The sequence below is a fragment of the Tenrec ecaudatus genome, chromosome 17, assembly GCF_050624435.1.
Source record: "Tenrec ecaudatus isolate mTenEca1 chromosome 17, mTenEca1.hap1, whole genome shotgun sequence".
Classification (NCBI taxonomy): domain Eukaryota; kingdom Metazoa; phylum Chordata; class Mammalia; order Afrosoricida; family Tenrecidae; genus Tenrec; species Tenrec ecaudatus.
In genome coordinates this window covers 7,870,629-7,876,851 of record NC_134546.1, presented here as the reverse complement: position 1 = coordinate 7,876,851, position 6,223 = coordinate 7,870,629, and the positions used below count along the sequence as shown (strand labels likewise).

At 38.7% G+C, this 6,223-nt stretch overlaps 1 non-coding gene across 1 annotated transcript; it reads left to right on the top strand.

Annotated features, from left to right (window-relative positions):
- Positions 1-732: 732 nt before the first annotated feature.
- Positions 733-837, top strand: LOC142431151 (U6 spliceosomal RNA). The gene has a single exon (XR_012780712.1). It is a non-coding gene; the product is annotated as a U6 spliceosomal RNA (small nuclear RNA).
- The last annotated feature ends 5,386 nt before the right edge of the window (positions 838-6,223 follow it).

Below are 6,223 nucleotides of genomic sequence, written 5' to 3'. Positions count from 1 at the left end.
TTCTACCTTACAATTCTGGCTAGATTGGAGCATGTACACTGGTACAGAAAAGAACTTTGGACACACAGAATCCAGGACAGATAACCCACTCTAGGAACAATAATGGGAGTAGTAATACCAAGAGGGTAGGGGGAAGTTGGGAGAGTCAATCACAATGATCCACTTATAACTGTCCCCCCCTACCCCAGGAGGGCAGACAATAGGAGGGCAGACAATAGAAACATGGGTGAAGAGAGACAGCAGATGGTGTTTTATGAACATAAAAATAATTTATAAATTATCAAGGGTTAACAGGAATGGGTGAGGAGGAGGGGAGAAAAGAGGAGCTGATACCAAGGGATCCAGTAGAAAGTGTTTTGGAAATGATGGCAACATATAGACAAATGTGCTTGATACAATGAATGTACAGATTGCTTTAAGAGCTGTAAGCACTTCCAATAAAGTGATTTGTTTAAAAAAAAGTCTGGGGAGCTGATATCAGGGGCTCAAGTGGGAAGAGAATGCTTTGAAAATGATGGCAGCATATGTGCAAATGTGCTTGACACAATGGATAAATGTATGAGATCTAAGATGAGATGAGATGTAAGAACCCCCAATAGATGTAAATAAAAAAATAATAAAAAAAGTTTGCTCAAGGGCTGTGATAAAATGAATGCATTTACGTCTGATTTTTATACATGTTCCTGGTATTTCTAGAAATTCAGTACTAGAATTTAATATAAACATACATTTGTGCTCGCTTTGGCAGCATACGTAGTGAAATTGGAATGACACAGACGATTAGGATGGACCTGGCGCAAGGATGACATGCAAATTCGTGAAGCGTTCCATATTAAAAAGAAAATAGACACTGAGGGCATACCATATTTTTCATTTTATAACTTAGACTATACATTTTCATCACTGAGACGATTTATAGCTTATAACATCAATTATATGTCATTTGATTTTGCAAATTGCAGTAATTTACTCTGAAGATGAGTTCTTTTTCTCTATAGTTTTAGTAGAATTTCTCAAAATTGTGTAAAACTTACATTGATGTTTATTTTTTAAAATGCAGACTTTTTAATTGGTGATTTGACTGACAGCATTGAGAACCTTTGCCAATGGGTAATAGTCGATATTTTCTACATGTTGAATTAATCTGCAACCCGAAGTTTTGCAACATGCCAAAGTAATCTTTACATGAGAGCCTAACATATAATTTTCTTTTTTTTTTTTCCATCCACCACCCCCGTGGCCCCCTGCCCAGAGCCCAGGGACTGCCATATCATTTTCTTCTAACAGATATTTTATATGAATTATTTACTTAATTGTGATAATTGTTTTTTTAACCAACTGCACCCAAATCATTTTTCAAATATGTTTACTTAAAAACTTTATGGTTATTAAGCTTTTGAGTATAAGGACTGTTAGCATGATTGTAAGAGAATATAATTATTTTTTTTGCTGTGTGTTTTGTCAGTATATTACATCAGGGTAAAATTAGGTAGGGAAATTAGAACCAGGGCTTGAAAGTGCATTTTGTAAATGGATAATTGTGGCTACCAAGTTGCTAGGGTTTTTATATTTAATTGTAAATATTACATTTTATTCGAAAGGTTGATTTTTGTGTCAGAAATTCCATCTTTTGCAAGGTTACAGTCAGAAATGTTTTATGTCAAATTAGAAACCAGCAAGGGATGTATGCTTTTTTTCAAAATTATTTGGTGGCAGGTGGTAAAAATATAGTAAGACTCCAGATGTGACAGTTATTTCGTCCAACACTTAAGACTTCTATGGATATGTATTAAGAGGCCATCAGAAACATTTTAAGTCGCAGAGGAAAACAAAACACAGGGTTCCTAATAATACTTTACTCAGAAAAATCCAAACACCCTATTTATTCTTTCTCACACACAATGAACGACCCATTCTCTTATCTATGGTCAAATCTTCACATCCCGTTTTACAATTCTTTTTTGAGTTGGTATTTAAAAAATATGCGCAGAATACAGGTTAGTTTACAAAAAAATGTTTTGTGGCAGAGCAGTGACAACATTCTTTGAAGACCTTTAACTTGTTTTATAAAAGGATGAGGACAGGTTGTTCAGAGGTTAAGTGATATACAAGAAGGGGAGCAAAGAGGAGTGTGAGAGATGTCCAGGGTTTGGAAACTGCATACGAAGTTCACTTCCCATGAAATCATTTCATTACACTCTACAGATAATGCATTAAAGGTTTGTGACAACCCTGGAGCAAGCAAGTCCATTGGTGTCATCTACTTTTTAAAAATTAAGTTTATTGGGGCTCTTACAGCTTATAAATTCCGTACATCAGTTGTACCAAACATATTTGTACATATGTTGCCATCATCATTTTCTAAACATTTACTTTCTATTTGAGCCCTTGGTATCAGCTCTTTTTCCCCCTCCTTCCCCCACGGTGTTGTCTTTCTAAAAGCGTGCTCAGTTTAGATCTGTGTCACATTTTGGTAATTCTCACAATGAGTGGCCTTTAAAAAGTTTGTGGAAAAATCCCATGATCTTTGTTTCATTTTTTCCACGAACTCTTACAAGTCCCCTTGCATTTCAGGCGTTTTCAGAGGGCTGCCGTGCATTCACTACAGGATAGTGTGCACTGCACCATGCACTGAGAAACCAAAAATGCTGCGGGGCTCACTTTACTGCAGAATCTGCTTTACAGCAGTGTCTGGAACCAACCCCCTATTTCCAAGGATGCTTCTATTCTAATGGGAACTACAGGACTCTCTCTCTTGTTTTTTTGACCCGGCTCTCGGACTTCAACTGCCACCTTGAACTAGGTGCAGTTCAGCCAAAGCCCAACACAAAGTGTACTCCTTTGTGCTTCCTGCCACTCCTTGACACTGTTTCTGTGCTTTCAAGTCTGCACTAACTTGAAGTCCCAGCAATGTGTGATGGCCTGTTTCTCTCTCTTCTGACCACAAAGCTGCTACCTGTAGGGAAAAGATGTGGCTTTCTCCTTCCATAAAGAGAGAGAGTCTGGGGGGGAGGGAGCACTGATAGTATTGGAAATCCACAGGGATTGTTTTATTCTGTCCTGTTGGGATATTCTGAGCCCAAATCCACTTGATGGCAGTTTAAAAAAAAATGTTCCTATGAATGTTAATTATCTATGCTTTCTCATTCTTGTCTGTCTTATTTATTCGGTATGACCACACAAAATCCAGGAAGAGGAACAAGACAAATTCAGCATTTTTGCTAGTCTTTCTGTTAGAAAAAGGTACATTTTCCTCAGCATGCTTTACTCCCACGTTGGAAGATTTTAATTATTAAAAGATGCGTTACTACCATCTTATCATAATAAAATAGACAAACATAATCTCAGATGTAGATGATTTTTTTAATTGGTTGGAATTTAATACATATATCATTCCATATTTCAATCACGTCAAGTAGAATTATACAACTGCTACCACATTGTTTTCAACCATTCTTTATCTACCTGGCCTCCGTCCGTGATAGATGACTTTGTCTTAGTTGTTCATTTTCTAAAAACAAGTACAATTCAACAGTGACTCGAGGTTTTGGCTTCTTAAATATCAGCTGAAAGTCTTCAAAAGCAACCAGTAGGGAGCTGTTCGCATGGATTCAGCTGCTTGACAATGCCCTGTGGACACTGGCCTTTTCTTGCTACTTCATCTGTGCTTATCTCCCATGGGAGAGGGGATTTACCAGATGCGGTCAGTGTGGTGTCCACAGGCCCTCATTCGCATCACTTCAGCGTAGAGGGAACAAAGTTCTAACAGCCAGCACCTGTGTTTCTGTGCCCACCATTGTGTGCCTGGCTGCCCAAGCCAAGAGGAGTCTGCCTTATCCTTTACAATCCCTCCTCCAAGCAACCCCCCAATGACTGACGAGTTGACACACAAATACATAGCTCTGCTTCCTTGTCCCTCAGGTGGGTTTGGGGCACGTTTTATACTGGTACCTAGAATTCCCCAGTAGGATTAGGCGGTTATCCTCAGGAATAGTGCTTGATAATGGATCCTTTATGGGATAACTTCCTTTCCTGCCTTATTTTCCCATTCTTACTGGTACTTTTTGAAATAACCATTGAAATAAAGATTTCCTCTAGGACCCTTGTCTCAGGATCTGCTCCAGGAGGAGGAATCCATACCGACAGGTTATGAGCACCCGTCTGTTTCACCCCATCTTTAAAAGACTTGATGTTGCCGCTAACTTGAAACCAGGAAGTGTCACCTGTGGAAAGGAAAAACCTGAATCCATTCAATAGGCACTGCACCGGCCCTGTACTGCCTGCTGCCAGTTTGTTACATGAGAACAATAAACCCTACTGGCTTATGCCATTTCCCCCCAAACTTTCAGCTCACTATGTCCCTAATACAAGTAAACACTGAAATAAATGAATTATGGAGTGTAGTTATACCCAGACCCGGAAGGAAATAACACAGAATACTATGATAGAGCATTAGAGGTAAATTATTTTTGAGATGAGTTTGTTGAAACCTCAAGGATTTCAAGATTAGGGGGCAGGTCCAGGGAAAAATAATTAACTAAGAACTGGAGCAGGACAAGTGTTTACGTTAGCAAGAGGCACAGTATGGCTAAAATGCTTACAGAAAGAAGTGGAGAGGCAGTTGAGGAAGGCCCAAGTGGAGTTTATTCTAAATGCTATAGGAAATTATTGAAGGATTTTAAGTAGCTATGTGACATATCCAAATTGTTTACAGAGAATAACTTGAGCAATTTAAGACTCAGACAGCAGTTTGCTGAGCTTACATAAAAAGCAGTAGGCGAGGTACTGTAGAAAGGGTGAAATGTAGCTCCTGTCCAGCAAGGACCCATGCTCCACACAGTGGCTTCAGTGTGGATGGGAGTGGGCGAGGTGGAGAGGGTTGAGAGTAAATTCTGTATTCTTCAATCTCTGGAGGTAATGAAAAGACAAAACTTTAAACGTAGGAATACCTAATAAAAATCAGGATGCTTAAGAAGGGCAAGTAATTTCCATAGCAATGTTAATTTTCTACAGCTGTTTCCGGGGTTGGTTTTCAGACAAGTACCTTGATAGATATTATAAACTACAGAATTAAAAACTGTTATGATTTAACTCAACCATACTTCTACCACTAGATGGTGACATGTAAACAAAATACTGAAGAGTAGCCCATATCCTTCGTTAGCTATTGAAGAGTATAGTGACTGGATTCGAAAGCCCCGATTTCCAAGTATTTAGGGAATATCTGACTAGTAACTCTGCTTCATTATTTAGACTGTACACCTTTCCGAAACACTAGATGGTCCGTGTTGATGTGTATACCATGTCAACAGAGCAAGGGAAGAGTCTAGAGTTAGGAGGGAGGAAATCTCATTTCTATTGTCTCTTGGGCCTTTCCTTATCAAGCAGTTGAATTAGGTAAAGGGGTTGGTAGTCTGTGGGTCAAATGTTTGAAAAATATTCTGGGACACAAGACAAGGTCAGTGTCCACAAATAAAGCTGTGTCGGAGCAGTTGTGCTCATTCTTTATGTACAGCTCTGTTGTGCAACACCAGAGACTGAGGACTTGTGCTAAGGGGCCACTTGGCCTACAAAACTTATTTACTACTTTCACTGATTAGTAAAAATATTTACGAATATCTGGTTCTTACCCAAATTTGATGAGCCCTGAAGTAATGACTACAGAACAATGGGTCATTTGTGGCAATAATTCTCTAGATTTCAGATGCATTTAAAAGCAAGTATCCTATCAGGTACATTTAAAACAAAACACTTGGAAGTTAGCAACTGTATGCTGTAAGGCTGTGTGTGGCTTCAACATGGATCCTACATGTGAAAAGTGGTAGTTATTCTCATTTTCAAGTGTTATCAGAGGTCGTCTGGAGCCTTAGAAATTGGTTAACAGATGCTTACAAATGATTCTCTAAAGTGTCTCTTGAGAATGAGGGCAATGAATGCAGAAATGTGCTTTGCACAATTGATGTATGCATTGTGATAAGAATTGTAGGAGCCCCTAATAAAACGATTAAAAAAATAGAAACCCCCAATTAAAAATAATTTGTTGAGCAATTCACTAGAAAAAGTGTCTCTATTAGGAAAGTGTTGGCCACATGCTATGAAAACCTGAGTGACTTAAGGAAAAAGTATTTCTCTCTCTTACGGGCAGTCTGGGTATAGTCATCTGCTGAAGACATCAGGGGCCCACGGTCTATTATTATTCTATGTTATCACCTTTATGGTTGAC